This window comes from Ochotona curzoniae, unplaced genomic scaffold (assembly GCF_017591425.1).
Source record: "Ochotona curzoniae isolate NIBS_2020 unplaced genomic scaffold, NIBS_Ocur_1.0 scaffold_2587, whole genome shotgun sequence".
NCBI classification, from domain to species: domain Eukaryota; kingdom Metazoa; phylum Chordata; class Mammalia; order Lagomorpha; family Ochotonidae; genus Ochotona; species Ochotona curzoniae.
Genome location: NW_024467096.1, coordinates 27,566,673 through 27,583,003, shown reverse-complemented (window position 1 = coordinate 27,583,003; position 16,331 = coordinate 27,566,673). Strand labels below are relative to the sequence as shown.

Below are 16,331 nucleotides of genomic sequence, written 5' to 3'. Positions count from 1 at the left end.
CAGATTGTTTCCTGCTGACGCACCTGGGGAGACCTGAATGGAACTCCTGGCTCCTAGGGTGAGGTCCGAGTGCAGTTGCCAGAGCTCTGTGGGGTGTCTGCAGGTTAACCCCTGCTCGGCGTTACTGTCATCTTTCGCTAATTGGACGGGTGGAATGGGATGGGGTCTACTAACCTTGGTGAGCCTGCAGGACACGTGTGAGGTCTGCCTCAAGCAACACACGCAACTATTACGTTAGAGGTCCTTTTCTGTTCTTTGCTCTGAGCTATGCCTGACAGATACAGATAAGAGTAAGGTAGGATCTGTGGCCTCAACAGAGCATACTGGCCACTGAAGGGAAAACAGGCTTTTTTCACTCAGGTGCAGGTAAGTTCGCTGATGCCGCGTTAGCTGCAACAACAAAAGCTGTGGCATGGAGAGACACGAGTGATGAAACAGGTCACAGGGTTACTGCGGGGATTATAACAACAGAAAAAAAAGGACACAGAGGTTAGGGGGTCTCAGCTTTGGTTCTGACTGAGCCAGGGGTGTCTGGCCGGCTGCAGAGCGTGAAGCTCTCTCCGCTCAAGAGCCGCTGGTTCTCCGCAGCCTCTCACTCGTCTCGCTCGGCTGAGTCAGGAGGAGTTTCTGCACGGGTTAGGTGGTGCTGCGGGTTGGCCAGCGAGCCACCAGCCTCAGGTCCGGCGCGCGCCTGCGATTGTGGCGGCGGGACTCGTCGGCGGTTTACGGCAGTGGGCGGGCCCCAAATCCCCATGTGGTCCCGACATCATTGACATGGCGGAATCCCCCAGCAAACCCTCCTGGTAGTTATTTGAGCGGCGGCGGCGGCCGGAGGAGGAGGAGAGCGGCGGCGGGAGCGGCGGAGGGGGCGGCAGGGATCGTCCAGGCAGCCCGGCGGCCAAGGCGTGGGCGACGCGTGTGCGGCGCGCCCGGAGCCCCGCGTTCCAGCCCCAGGGAAGGTAAGGTGTGCGGGGCGCCCGGGGGGGACTGGGAGCCCACCGGGACCCCGCGCCCGGCCGTGCGCTGCGGGCGCGCTGGAAAGCCCCGGCCGGACGCCCAGCGCGCCCCGGTGCGTTCCCGTGCCGGGAGCCCTGCGCGCTGCCCCGGGAAGCACTCGGCTGCAGCGTGCGGGGGGAGCCCCGGGAACCCGGGAGGGGGCGGCCTCTTGCCTGTCCACCGCCCCCCACCCACTCTCCATCCCGCCGGGCCCCTCCCCAGCCCCCCGTCACCCCCCGGCCTTTGCTCGCCGGGGTCTGGAGGAGGCGAAGAAGGGATGCACGGCTCGGGAAGGGAAGGGCGGCCGGGCAGCGCGCCCCCCCATGCCTCGCCCCTCCGGGCCCAGCCTCCCCCGGCCGCGGTCGGTCCGAGGAATCCGCTCCCCCCGCCAACCCCCGGCCCCGGAATCCCCGCGGCAGGAACGCCGCCGGGAGGGGGAGGCGCGCGGCCGGCCGAGGAATCTCCGACGTGTCACTTTCCGAGGCTGTAGATTTCCATATGGTGGAGGGAGGGGGCGCGCGTGCCAAGCGGGGCTGCGCGGCGCTGGCCGGGAGGGTCCGGCGCCCGTGCCCTGCGGCCCCTTGCCTTCCCCCACCCACTACCCTCCCCCCCCCCGGGCCGGCCCCTCTCCGGGACAACTCCCCGCCTCGGCGGCCGCTGGCCACCTTGGAGCGCGCCACGTCCTCCCTCCCCGTCCTGCCTCTCCACCCTCCCCTCCCACCCCCTCTCTCTCTCTCTCTCTCTCCAGGCTCCCCCCCGGGCTGGGGGCGGTAACCGGCGGCCGCGGCCGGACTTGGCGAGCCAGGCGGCTGGGAGCTCGGGCGGGGGAGCGGGGCGCGGCGGGAAGGCGCGGGCGACCCGGAGCGTGGCCAGCGGAGCTCCGGTCAGTCGGTCACCCCGAGGGGCGCCGCGGCCGGGGGTGGGGCGGCGGCGGGCGGCCGGGCGGAATCGGTGCCTCGAGGCGGCGGTGGCCGCGACGGGCCGGGGTTCCGGGGGTTCCGGGGGCTCCGGGGGCTCCGGGGCCCGTGCGCACCCGTCTGGTGCCCCGCGGCGGGGCGGGGGCGGCCGGCCGGCGTGGGAAGGGCCTGTCACCCTAGGCGGAAAGCTGGGCCTCAGGCTGTGCCCGCCAACTTTCCGCCTCGTCCCGGGGAAGAAGGTGCCAGATTCGGAGGGCCCGGCGTCCTGGGAGACGGGGCCCGGCCGCCCAGGCGCCGTTGGCGGGGAAGCTTCCCGGAGTGCATGGTTGCAGTTGGGAGATTTTCGAATCACAGCTCCCACCCTGCCCTCCCAGACGAGGGGAAGCGCTGGCAGTTTTTCCAGACAGTGCCATTTGCAGACTTCCTTCGAAGTTACAACTTTTTTCTTCTCTTTCTTCTTCAGCCCAGCATTTACTTTTAAAACAAAATGTAGAATTTGGCCGCGTTGGGTCGGGCCGGGGCCAGGAATTCCGAGTGTCTCCCGCATCCCCACGGGCTGCTTGGTGGTCGTACCCCCACTCCTGCTCTCCCGGGGGTCATCATATTTTGGAACTGGCGATTGCTTTTGTTGGGTGGGCACCCCCTGATTGCTTGTCTGTTTACTTTTTAATGTGCAGCTGATTTGATTTGACTGTTCTCCAGCTTCCAGGCCTTGCTAGGGAAAGCTGAAGCAGAGGGAATCAGCTACTTTTTTTCCCCCTTGTTTCTTTCTTTTCTTTTTAATGAATGTGGCAAGAGGTGGGGCATTAGGAAAGGGGAGGCACCGAGGTTGTGGCACAGAGTCAGAAGGAGCAGACAGACCCGGAAGAAGAGGAATCCGCTTTGGAATAACACTTTTTTTTTTTTTTAAGGCTCCAGGCCTCGGGCAAAATTGCACTGCTCTGTTCTGATTTCTGTTGCTGGAATGGTTACTCCACCTCTCCAAAGTTAAGGTTGTGCCATGGTGGGGAGGTGTTGGGGGAGTCAGGCACTGCCTGCAGAAGCCCCTGTCCCATATCTTGTGCCTCTGGTGGAGGTCCATGGTTCTCCCTGACTGGAGGCTGACCCCGAATCCAGCATTAATTTCCGGGCTCCTTCAGAGTGGCTGTTAAGGAGGGTAGCGTCTTGGGGTGAGTTCCTGGCTATGCAAGGGAATCTTCACCCAAGAGGGCACAAGTCTCACTTTGTTCAGACCCTAGAGGGGCATCTACATGCTGGATAAGAATGAGGTATGGCTGTTGGGGAAAAAAAAAAGTCATTATAAATTGTCTTTAAATTTCCATGTGCTTTTAAAGTGTTTTGGTTTAAATGCTTTTGAGAGGGGGAATCATCTGTAAAGACAGTGTTCATTTAAAAGAACTGTTGAAGCAGCAAGATCTCATGAACCATGGGGCTGTAGCTTCTAATTACAGTATATACAATGTCAGAAAGATATTCCGGTAATCTTTTAAGACAGACTTTATAAATAGCTCCCACCAGAGCATGGGGTTGTGTTGGAGAGCCAGTCTTGTGGGGTTTCTGGCAGAACACTCGGCATGGTTACAGAGCCCTCAGAGACTAGGCAGTCAACTGCTGAGGCTCAGTGCCCCTTTTACCGCTTGCTCTTTGCATGGATGCCATGTGAGAGGGTCTTTGGAAGTTGGACAGAACATCCCTAACTTTTCAGTTGAGGGAAATGAGGTCTGGGGAAGGGCAACTGACTTGAGGTTTGAGATAATACTCCCAAGTCCAAGGTAGGGTCTTATTCATGACAGCTTCAAGGGTATCTGGCACTGCTGACCGCCATAACCTGAGCTTTTTCTGTGCCATTTCATCAGAGTCTTTCCATTTAGGTGGCATTCAGGGTACTTTTAGGAATGAGGGCATGAAGAGGAGAGAAGCTAAGTGACTTGCGGTGCAGTTATCAGAAGGGCAGTCCAGTAGGATTTTCTTCAGGGGTGGAAAGGGTTCTGTGTTGCATGGGTGTGCAAACAGGAAGCCTGTGTTAGGGTTGCAACCGTGGCAAGTGGAATGCTTTAACTTTTATTGGCTTTAATGATTTTAAACGTGTATTGCCACTCGTGGCAAGTGTTACTGAATTGAAGAATGGAGTGGAGGACTTTCTGACTCCCAAGTCTGTTCTTGCTTGTAACTGGGTCGTACTGCTGGTTTGATCTAGTTCAGTTTCTTCTCTGACACCAGCAGGCTCAGCCAGGCTCTGCAGCTGAGCTTGGCGGTGGCGTGGAGTATCCCTCACCTCTGCTTTCATGTGCCCAGTGGATAAAATAAGCATGCTATTATGGATTTTAAGGGCTCGTGTGTCAGTAGGTGAGCAAAATACTACTGTTTTCTCATCCAGCTGGATAAATTTATATAAAATTTGCTGGAAGAAAAATGAAACTTTGTTTAGTGTAATGGTAGTGTAATTAACGAGTACAAATAGGCAGCATGAGAAGTCACTAACAGTGATCCATGCGTCTGATCATGGGGCATTTCTTTTCAAATGATTTCATAAGTGCCAAGTGAGCAATCATGCACTTTTAACAAAAAAGGTTATTTTCCTGCCCCCCCCTTTAAAAAATTTGAAATGCATAATAATGTAGTGGAGAGAAAGTTCTGCCATTTACTGATTCACCCCCTAAAGGCCCCCAGCAGCTAGGGCTGTGCCTAGGTGAAGCCAGGAAATTGAAACCTCAATTCAGATTCCCCAGAGGAGGGGTAGAGACCCAGCACCTGAGCCAGCATGTGTGTGGAAGGTGCACTTGACCCCCAGCACCCTGACAAGGCAAATGGGTGTCCCAAACAGGGAACCACGGCCCCAATCACCTATCCCTCTTCCCTCCTCTAGCTCCTCCTATAATGGCAAACTCTCCCTGAATAATTTCAAGAATTGTTTTACTGTCAAAGTATAAAGTTCAGACAGCCTAGGTTCATCCATGAGTTATAAGGAATACTCATGTGTTTAAGATCAAAACAAACACTTAAGAAAAAGGTTTTTGATGGCAACTGGTCTATTGGCTTTCTGATTAATGGATTTAATTTATATTCTTTGCTTTTTAGAGTTCCACATGGTATAAAGAATTTCAACAACTTTCTGGTTTTGTATGAAGTAGTGAGATTTCCAGCTCCCATTCAAGGAAACATTCATTTATCTGTTTTGGATTCCATCCATAGATATCCAATAACCCAGTACCTTTTTTTTTCCCCCTTCATGCTACTTTCAGGAAAAGACAAATGATCAAGTAATCTCTTTTTATTAGGATTTTTAAGAGGCAGCTTCTCGCTTCAGTATTATATCAGAAACTGTTGTACTCTCTGTAGCTAAAGTACTGCCCAGGGATGACCGCAGTTCCTAATCTTGACTCGACAGCATTACGTGATCTGAAGGACACACAGTCATAAGTCAGCTTCCATTTGTTCAGTGTTTTGACTCTTTGACTTGCAAGGCCCCAAAGGTAAGACATCAGTTAATGAGACTGCTCAGACAGAGCTGAAACAACCTGCTCAGAACTGTTCGTTTGGTATACCATTGGGAACATTGTACTATTTCCAAGGAATCAGGATGAGAGGCATACTATAAATAGGACTCTGGTGTCCCTGTGAATGTGACAAATGTGGGAAACACAGCTTAACCCATGAAATACCATTTGGTTTATAGGCCTAGAAGCTACTCAAATTTAGATGAGAAACTCACAGTAGGGTTAAAAGGGAAGGGTGTTGACCAAGCTTGAGGACTACTTCTGAGCATCGTCTGAAAATCCAGGATCCAGGTAGTCTCAAGCTTCTGTTTTTCCTGTGTGTCCTTACTAAGCTTTTTTTTTTTTTTGGATTTAGTTTTTTATTTTTATTGGAAAGTCAGATATACAGAGAGGATGAGAGACAGGGAGGAAGATCTTCCATCTGATGATTCACTCTCCAAGTGAGCGCAACGGCTGGTGCTGTGCTGATCTGATCAAGAGCCAGGACCTTCTACGTCTCCCATGTGGGTGCAGGGTTCCAAAGCTTTGGGCCATCTTCGACTGCTTTCCCAGGCCACAAGCAGGGAGCTGGATGAGAAGTGGGGTCGCTGGGATTAGAACCTGGGTCCATATGGGATCCCGGTGCGTGCAAGATGAGGTCTTTAGCCACTAGGTTACCATGCTGGGCCCCCTTGATCAGCTTTTGAACCTGTTATCCTTGATAAGGCTGGGTTCCTCATCTTAGTCTAAGGGGAAAATGTCGTGCCCACAGCTTTTCAAATAGTTGTCACAAGGAATTAATGAGTCAGTGTATTAAAAGGTGTTTGGCAAAGTCTTATACAATCTCAATAGTTGATTATATTGCTACGTGGAAAACGGAGCTGGGCCTACTCTTTGCACGTTTTCAGAAACGTCCAAATTGTGTTTGGACAGTTTGAAAAATGATTGAATTTTTCTTTTGTCATCACAAAGTAAAGGTCTGAGCTTTAGGTGGATGTGCTGTATTTCTCCCCACTCCTAATGGAAGAGTTGACTCGTGACTTCTCAGCTCTTGCCCCAGCTCCACGGCTTTTTGGGAAGTTGGCCTGTAGCTGGACTAGCATGGCTGCACAGGCCCTTCTGGCTTGACCCAGGGTCATTCTTGACGTAGAGTGGAAACAGCTCTGTCTCTTAATGAACCTCCAGCACCGAATGACAAGAGGCATAAGGCTTTAGTCCTTGTATGTTATCTTAGTAAGCCTGTGATTGGAGCTTTCAGCGATTACAGCTGAGAATGGAAAAGAACTTATTTTCAGTGTAGTGGAATTTTTGTAACCTTCCTGTATTTGTAGAAATCGTAACTGCCTTTTATTCACATTATTGAGGAGCACGCATTAAGGGAGAGTTTCCCGTGATGAGACACTATATTCCAGAAAAACCTTGATTCTCTTTTTGCAGCTGTTGACAGTGCACTTAGGAAAATGAGGTGAGCTTTGTTCTTCAGTTTGCACCCGAAGGTAGTAAAGCAGCCCTCAGCATGTTAGTTAGTGTTTGCCTTAAACCAGGCAGCCTGGTGTGGTGTTAGTGTTTTCAAGAGGCAGAGCATGCTTGGCTTGCTGCTGGGGCTGGCCCGGGACAGGTCTCTGGGGCAAAAAAAAAGCGTAGGCTCCCCTGGTGAGGGTAAGTAGCTGGTGCCTGAGCACCAGGCAAGGACCGGCCATGAGAGGCCAGTCCCATGCTTCCCTCCAGGGCAGCTATTCCTGCTGCAGGTTTAGTGGGATGAAGGTTGGGCCCTGGGGCAGGGAAAGTATTAATACCAGCAAGTGTGAATTGGGTGTAAGCAGTGGAACTATTTCCCAATTTGAAGATGGGTCAGACCTGAGGTTGTTTTTTGTCTGTAGTGGAGAGGGATGCACGGTTATCATTCTGAAAGTGCTGGATCATAATTTCTTATTTTATTTTAGTCTTTTAAAATCTTATTTGAGAGTGAGAGCAGGGAGCGCTCATCCGTTGACTTACCTCTCCGAAGCTCCCAAAGGCCTTGACTAAGACTGGGTCCTGGCCACATCAGTACACCCACCTGTGGGGCAAGTACCCCATTACTTGAGCTGCTTCACCTGCTGCCTCCCAAGATCTGCTTTAATAGGCAGCTGGCATCAGGAGCAGAGCTGGGTACTGAAGGAGGCACTTTGGTTTGGGATGTGAGCATCTGAACTGCTGAGCTCATCATGAGCACCTGGGTTATCATTTCTGACATTGCTGACAACACTTCCTATTGATTTGGGCATTGACTCAAAATGTGTTGTCCCTGTACCTTCACTGAACCATTGTCTTAGTTCTAAATCACTCGATGGGTGGATCTTTTCCTGGGATATGTTGAGACAAAGTTAGCATTATTTCAGGTTGTAGTATCAATGTTTAAAATACAGTTGATGTGAAGTGGCGTTTTTGAGCTTCAAATGTAACCCAATTCCTTTCACTTGTTTCTTGTCTCAGGGCATTTCTGAGCTGTAGACTGGATCCTTTGTTAATGGAGCATCCTATTCTATTCTGCTGTCCAAGCCCTAAGCCCTCCCTACAGGTGTGCTGCTGAACTCCTGGGACAGGAGAGAACATCTGTGCTTCTCTGCCCTCTTCTCAAAGCTGAGAGACGTTAACCCTGGACTCCCTTCAGGCTGGTTTCAGCCAAACGTCCAGTCCGAATGGGAGGATACATCTTTTGTTTTGAGCCTGGAAGGAGTCACAAACATCCTTACAAAGGCAAACAGTTGGACAGATTACTTGCATTAAACCAACTCGCAAGTTTGAAAAGGTTTCCATAGAAATGCTTTTCGAGAGGATGGGCTTTGTCCATGAACACATGCGGTATGCTCGAGAAATCATTGCAGACTATAAAATCCCTGGAAAGAAAATGATTTAATTTATTCATAAGGAACTTAGATCCTCTGCAGGCTGTGAAAGAAGGATCTATTAAAAAAAAAAAAAAACTCTACTGTTCCAGATGCAGCTAATGAAGAATTTGCAGTTATTCAGGTCAGGTTATGATGCAGTTTGGTTTTGTATTTGCTAGAAAAGGTTTTCTTGTAAATACCAGACATTGAAAGGGGTCATAAGAAGGATGCTTACATAATTAAAGTAATACACCATTTTCAAACATTTTCTTAAAAAAAAAAATTTTCTAAAAGCCAGACAAAGTGTAGTTTGGATTGAAACTACACTGCTGCTGGGCTTTTCATAAAGGTACAGGATTGGCATGAAACAAATGCTGATTTACTCACTGCTATCAGGAAAACTAGAACAGGTCAGCCACTGAGAATTGTGTCATTTGCATGTGGAGTAAATCCCAGCCGTACACTCCACCTGCCTCCCTGCTGTTCCAGCTCCCCAGCTATTTGTTCTGGAGTTTTTCTGCTGACACTTGTTTGATGCTTGTTGACTTCTTGGTTTACTTGGAAGCACTCCGTGGCAGAGTGTTTAGAGAAGGTGGTAACCTTTAGGAGCCTCCAGTGCTTCTGAGCGCCTGTGCCGTAGGTCCTGAGGTCAGTGCTCCTCTAGCCAACTTTATATCCTCCTTCCCTTGGACGTCAGCAAGACCTCCGGGGCTGCTTTATGATACTGTGGGAACTTAGCACAGTCAGTACGTATCTTGAAAAATGGCCTGGGATTGGGGATGTTGCATAGCAGTTAATACGCTGGCTGGGATGCTTGCCCTAGTACCCTGGGAGATGGCAGGTGATGGCTCAAGTACTCAGGTCCTTTGCCACCCACAGAGACCAGGATTAAATTTGGGTTCCTGGATCCACCCCTGCCCAGCTGCAGCTGTTGCGAACATTTTAGGGAGTGAGCTATTGGATGCAGAATCTCCTTCTGCCTTTAAAATAAAGGATACACAGAATTAAAAAAAAAACACAGAATTCAGAGTGTTGTATATTTCACAGTCAGTTATTCAAGACATGGGATTTTTCTTGTATGCTACTATTAAGGGGTCACACTTGACCAATTACTGCAGTGCAAGTTGTATGTGTAGGATAGTTAATGTATTTTTTATGATACTGTGCTACAGTTTCCCTTATATAAGTATTTCATTTAAATCACCTAAGCGAAAAATAAAAGCCCTTAGATATTTCTGTTTCTGATTTTTCTGTTGTGGTTTTTCTTACTGCAGGAAGGGTAGTTCTGATTAAGGTTAATAGCAATAACCATTATTCTTAATAAGTGAATCAGACCTGTTAAACATGAACTGAAACCATTGCGTGCTGTTGTTGGGAATATAGGATGATACAGTTGTGTGAAAAACAGTTTTTTCATTTCATCGAAAATTTAAACAGATTCATCCAGGGATGTAGTAGTTCCAAGGTATACACCAAAAGGAAAGCAGGGACTCACACAGATACTTCTACGCCAGTGTTTACTGCAGCATTATTCACAGTAGCTAAGAAGTGGAAACACAGGCCAATGGCATAGTAGGGTAAGCCTCAGCCTGTGGCGCCGGCAAGCCGTATGGTCGCTGGTTCATGTCCTGGCTGATCCATTTCTGACTCGGCTCCCTGCTTGTGGCCTGGGGGAAACAGTGGAAGATGATCCAAAGCCTTGAGCCCCAGTACCAATGTGGGAGACCTGCAAGAGGCTTCTGGCTTCAGATCAGCCCAGCTTGGGCCATTGAGGTAATCTGGAGAGTGAACCGGCAGATCGAGGATGTTCTCTTTGACTTTCCTTTACTCTCTAACTCTGCCTTTTAAATAAAAATGAGATCTACAGGAATTAAACCAGTCATAGAAGAAGGGCAAGAGTAAGTTTTGGTTTTGTGAGGTACCTGAAAGCTGTACATTCTTAGAGATAGAAGATAGACTACTGGGAACCGGGGAAAGAAGATACAGAATTTCCACTTTGGATTAAAAAAAAAAAACCCTAAGTGTTGTAAATGTGTATAATGCCACTAACTTATCTGGTTTAAAATGGTAACTTTTTAAATGCCTATTTTATGAGACCACACACTTGCCAACAATGTCTGTGTGATGTTGGACATTTTGCTTCAGTGTCCAGTTGCCTTCGTTTGGGCCCTACAGTCTCTACTGCAGACTGGAATAGAGACACAGTTGTTACCTATTTCCTCATTTTCTTTTGTTGCAGTGTAGGGGAGATTCCCCTAAACCTTTCTCTTGGGGGCGGGGAGGCGCAGGAGGCGGTGATGAAAGAATTTTTCTTACTTTATTACATGACATGAATTTTGCAAGAAATTGTTTTAAAGATCTCTGGAGGAACAAAAAAGGCATTTTAATGTTTGAGTAACTCCAGTCATTGATTCATGGCTATAGACCAGGCAAACACTTAGCACAAGTCTATACTGAACTGTGCGCCATGTCCTGGGAACTTGGGAGTGCAGGTAAACCTGTCCTGTTTCCCAGCCTTTACACATTTCACCCACTTTTGTTGCCTTTAGGACTTGAGGAAAGCTTTGATTTCTGCACAAGAGAGATGATCTAAGTCATTTCAGTTACGGCTCATGTTGGGAATATATTGGGTGCTAAAATTTCTTGATCCTTAAGATTGTAAAACCAAGCTAGGAAGGAGAGAGAATGTGTTTAGTGTTCTGTTTTGCTCATCTGAACTTGTCTTTGGCATTTGATCATTGTGTAGTACTTGTTGCTGAGTGCCGCTGAGTGGTGTTTTTTGTTTTGTTTTGTTTTTGTTTGTTTTTTGAGAGTTCTGGTGTTGGACCACTTTTAAACGGTGGGATGATAAGACAGAGTTTAAACACCAGATGTAAAATGCATGTTAGAAATGCTGAAAACATCAGATAAAAATTCTGACTGGAAGATTTAAGATCAAATATGAGTAAGTTGCAGGGTAAGCACTACAAATCATATATTATCATTGAGGCTTTCCTGTGCATCCCTGGATTCTTGGGAAGGAGTGTGCAGTTGTGAATTGCAAGCTTGTGATGGTAGCAAGTGTGTATGCTCTCTCCACGGGTGTCTTCTTTTTCGGTGTGTGTATACAAAGGGGTGAACTTACACTGCTCAGTGAGCCTTCCTGCCAGGGCTGCTCATTCTTGTGGCCTGCTGGTTGGAGAGAGGACCATCGCCAGTTGATACCAGAAGGTGTGAAGAGTCATCGTTCCCCTGTGTCTGGGAGAGGAAGAATTATTTCACTGTGTTTTCAGGGTGCTGTATTGATTTTGGCTTACTCCAGACAGTCCCATTTTGCTTTTCATGGCCTCGTGTTCCAGAGCCACCATTATTCGAGATCTTTTACCATTTTCTTTTCACAACCTGTGGCCATTACATCATTATCTGATTGTCTCCACACTTGCTTGTTTGGAACGCTTCCTGATATAAAGCTTGGGATCTTCTAAGGTGCCTACATAGTAAATATGTATTGGCTAGCTGAATGGCTGGGACCCCGGGGTGAATGAAGGTGCCATTAAAGTTTAGTATCTTGGGGCATTAGTTGTTGGCTAAGCCTGCAGCTGTGATGCTGGCATCCCATATGGGTGCCGCTTCGTGTCCTGGCTGCTCTACTCCCATGTACCTCCCTGCTACGGCCTGGGAATACAGTGAAGGATGGCTCAAGTCCTTTTACCCCTGCATTCATGTGGGTGACCTCAGCGGGCAGCTTATGGCTTTAGATAGGCTCAGCTCTCAACATTGTGGCCATTTGGGAAGTGAACCAGGAACTGGAATCTATCTCTCCTCTCTTCTGTAACTCAGCATTTCAAATAATAACAACAGCAATAAAATGTAAAAAAAAAAAAACCCACACAAATCCCCCACAAAACCCAAGCCTTAGTGCCTCTTTTCAGGTATGTTTTCTGCCAAGTTATTCTCTGAAGCTTAGGTCCTGGTAACATTTTTGTTTCCGTAAGCTTTTTCATAGTAGGTTACTAATAAATATTTAACAAATTAAAGCAAACCTAGCCTTTCAGCTATTTTTACTTTAAAGAAATAAAAGTTCTCCCATGAGTATGTGGACATTTACCCTGTCGTGTCTCTAGTAACTTGCTAATTGATTTAGAAAATGTGAAAACTACCTTCGGTTTTCATGCCTCAATCATCTATGTTTGGCTTGTTTATCACAGTCAGTTCAGGAATTATAAAATAAGAGAATTCCCTACTTAAAAAGGTGACTTTTCAGAAATTTGTGGTCCTTTTCAGTGATCCTTTTATATAAGAGTCCAGAAGGGGGATTTCATGTTAAGGGACTGAGGAAAAAAACCAAAACCAAGAAACACAGTGTTCCTTTCTGAGATGTTGGCGGCTAAGCTGAGAGTTGATTCTGTTAGACTGCTCGTGGTACTGCTTAGTGCTAAACCAAGTCGTGAGGAAGGAGCCCACTTGCTGGCCACAGGAAGACTTCGCTGAGAGTGATCTCAGCTGTTTGCAGGGCTGGGGCTCTGATGTGCAAAGACTTCTAGGGCTGTTGTTCTCTGGGACTGGGGTGTGTGGTGCTCCTGGGCTGGGATCTGGGAGTGTTTTTATTAAATGTTCTGTCCATGGAGTGATACGGCTAGAGGAGTTTGGGATCCTCTGACTCGGGGAGCTGGTCCTCTTGGCTACATGCCTCTACAAGGGTGGAGAACCTTTTTGTTCTGCCAAGGGATGTGTGGACATTCATAATATCATTCGTGGTCCATATGGAAGTATGGATTTAAACATTAACCTCTTATAGATGTGTTGCATGTTGAGACCAGATAATTTCATGGGCCCCATACGGTTTGGGTGTTCTCTGTCTTTGCAAAAAGATATTGAACTCAGGTCTAGGAAGAAACGAGAAGAACTGAGGACTTAAGTGGTCACAAAACCCCAGTTAAGAACTAGGACAGAAAGCTGAAAGGTTGGGACTTCTGTTTTATCACCTTCCTGGGCATAAAATGATAGCCAGCTATTGGTGGTTAGGTCTCATTCTTGTTTTTCTGTGTCCACCAATTGGTGCACACCAAGGCTCTAGGGATATTTCTTGAGACGATCAAAGATTAGAAAACATATTCAAAAAAGTTAAGGCTGCGATAGGTTTCAGTGTGTGTGTTCTGTCACTTGGCTTCTCAGTAGCCCACACGAATGATGTAGTTTCCGACTTGGGGCAACATGTGTGCTCTCAGGTAGTGGAATACTAAGGCTGAGCATCAGTCGAATGCCTTCCATGTACTCAACCTGTCTATTGCCCAGAAACCTAAAATTTATTTTTGAAACAGTAATAATATTCTGGACATCTCCCAAGAGGGAGATTTTTCCCTGATTGTTTTCTGTAAGAGCAATTTAAGCTTTGAGTGAGAGAAACCAGAGTAGAAAAATGAACTGCACTGAGAGTAATACAGAAGAAACTCAATCTAGTGAATGGGGCAAGTCTGTGGATGAAGACAGGACAGGGAAGTTGTACCCTGCTGAGCCACTTGAAAACCTATGAAAGAGAGTCCTGTCTCTCAGGGCCAATGCAGCCTTGTTCATCCTCAATGCCTTTCATTTAAGTTAATTTGTGTCAGGAGTCAAATGCTGTACCTATAATTTGCACCTGGAAAAGCAAATCCTCTTCCTAATACTACCCTTTTTCTCTTCTCCTCCGGTTAACGGCTTGTGGTGGTTTGGGCTGTCCTGGAGGCAGCCCCGGGGTGGGATGAGTGTAGGACAGAGCAGAGCAGTCTCATCTCCTAGAAGCCAGAGAGCAGCCCGTGTGGTTAATTAAAGGTGACCTCAGCATTCAGAGGAGCCCTGTGCTCTCCCAGGCGGCCCGGGCTAAACCTGGGTAGCTGGCAACCCTAAATGCGTCCTTTGTTAGAAATCATCTCGCTCTCTGTCCCGGAGGTGAGTTAAGGACAAGGCTCTGAAGCTGGGGGGGGGGGGTGGGGTGGGGTGTGTGTGTGTGTGTGTGTAGCATCGAGGACCGTCTGGGTGGAGGGGATGCCCCAGGGCTGCATTCCACCCACGCCTGCTTCTCCAAGGGGGGGGGCTGTGTTGCCACTGGAGGGCCTCGGATGGCCGTTGGAGGCACCTTCTCTGATCCTTCACCCCTCTCTCCTCATCTGGGGGCCCTGGGCGGCTTCTGCCTTCACCTGGTGGGTGGGGATGGGGCTCACGCCTCACCTTGCAGATCACCATAGGAACAAGCTAATTTTGAAGAGTAATTACTTTTTAATAATCAGTTTTACGATTCAAGAAGTAGAGAGAACAGTTTTAGGTATTTACCAAAACAAAAACAAAAACAAAAACAAAACAAACCACCTGGGCTTCAGATCTGGGGAGCTGAGTGCTTTATATGCCCGTGTTTGGTTTAAATTGGTTGGACCCTCCTCGCTAACCGCATACACATTTTTAGTACTACTGTCACCAGGAGGCTAAGGTTGCATGGATTTGTTTTGGATAACGGATACCAGAACCTGTCTGTGTATGTACGCTAATTTTCAAAAACAATTGTTGTAAGGTCAGTAATCTTTAATCTCTTAGGAAGGAAATTCGTTTTTTATAAGATGATTTTTTGTGGTAAAGATAGGTGTAGGGGAAATGGTTAAACAACTTTTAACATTCACTTAGAGCTCTATTTAGGAACAGTTTACTATGAAATTCTTTATTAATCAACAGCTACTTTACTATGAAATGGTTTCTTAATGAAGAAACAGTTATGTCTAGGTTTGCTTGATTTGGGGGACTATTTTAATCTTGCAGTGTGATAACTTCTGTTGGTTTGATTAGAATTTATGACACCTGTGGCAAGCTGAATGCTGTGAAAGCTTTTGAACCTCTGCCATTTGTGTGCTATATTCAGTTTCAACGTGGGAACAACATCACTTCCTGTTTATATTCTGCTTTCTGCATCACTTCAGTTTGGTGTTCTCAGGCGTTTATTCAACTCTGTCATGAGCCAGTAATTGGCCAAAGAGTAAAAGAACAGAGGATTCAGGTACATGTCTCTATGAGTAATTTCATCTTACTTAGTATAATTTGGGATCCCAGGTGTCTGCCTTTGAGTTTCTAGCTGTGAAGTTCTCATTCTTGCTTTTCTGAGGAGCAGGGCCAGCAGGAGTGAGCAAAGGCTGGCGACGGGTGGAGCGACGGAGAAGGGGCGTGACCTTATTCCTGTTGAATTTCATGTGGGCCGGCAAGTTTTCCACATCTTAATTTCCACTGACTCATAGTATGGGATGTTTCTGGTCTGTTGTCAGACGTTCTGCTTATGAAAACCCTCCCCTCCTTTTTGAAAAAGAGATGTTCTTAACACTAATTAGTGTTTTTTTGGTATCTTTAATAAGTTTAAGTTTTATCCAAGAAATACCTTTCATAACAGTTTTTGTAAAGAAGCCTAGACAGGTTAGCATTGCAAGCTGTGTCAGATGAAAAGGAAATACCCCTTTTTAAGGAAACCCCTCCTTAGTTTTTTTAAAACCCTATGAGTAAGGATTAGCGGATGATCCTACTTGGGGCATGGCAGTGGAGGCGGCCACTTGAGAGTGAATTTTTATGTTATGGTTGAGCTTACATGCTCTGGAATTGGACATGATGCCTGGACACCTTTCTAACTCTGCTTTCAGTGCTAACTTTGTCATCTATAAAAAGGGTTTTCTTTTCTCACCACTGTTTAGCTCTCTATCGTGTTTTCAGCAGTGCTTAGCCAATGATAGCTGGAGTTTTATTATTTTATTGCTTTACTCAAAAACTACAGACAAAATTGTTGGATATATTTCTTAAAGAGATAGCAAGTATTTTTACAGTTTCCCAGTTCCTTTACATATGTGAATGCAAGCCTAGTCAGTTCCGTCTTGGCCTTGCCATTGACTTCTCAAGTGTCCTGGTCCATGTGACAACTTTGAACCCCTAGTTTCATGCTTGAGCTGTCTAGATAGATAGTGATGTAGTTTGAGCATAAAATAAAATAAAGCAAAAGTAAAAAGCTCTGGGAAGGGAGAAGGCACACATGAACGCCAAGCCACATTTACCGACTGCAAGTGCTCTCTCCATCAATGCTTTTCTTCTTC

The 16,331-nt window shown here is 47.4% G+C and overlaps 1 protein-coding gene across 3 annotated transcripts in view; it reads left to right on the top strand.

Moving 5' to 3' along the window:
* Positions 1-838: 838 nt before the first annotated feature.
* The window catches only part of FNDC3B (fibronectin type III domain containing 3B), a 340,056-nt gene continuing 324,563 nt past the window's right edge, over positions 839-16,331 (top strand). For 2 of the 3 annotated variants that reach the window (XM_041002962.1, XM_041002959.1), the window contains exon 1: positions 1,800-1,879. The gene's annotated coding sequence lies outside the window, so the exon portion shown is untranslated. Of the gene's footprint in view, positions 960-1,799; positions 1,880-16,331 lie in introns of those variants that run through there. The other variant, XM_041002960.1, reaches the window with a different exon arrangement.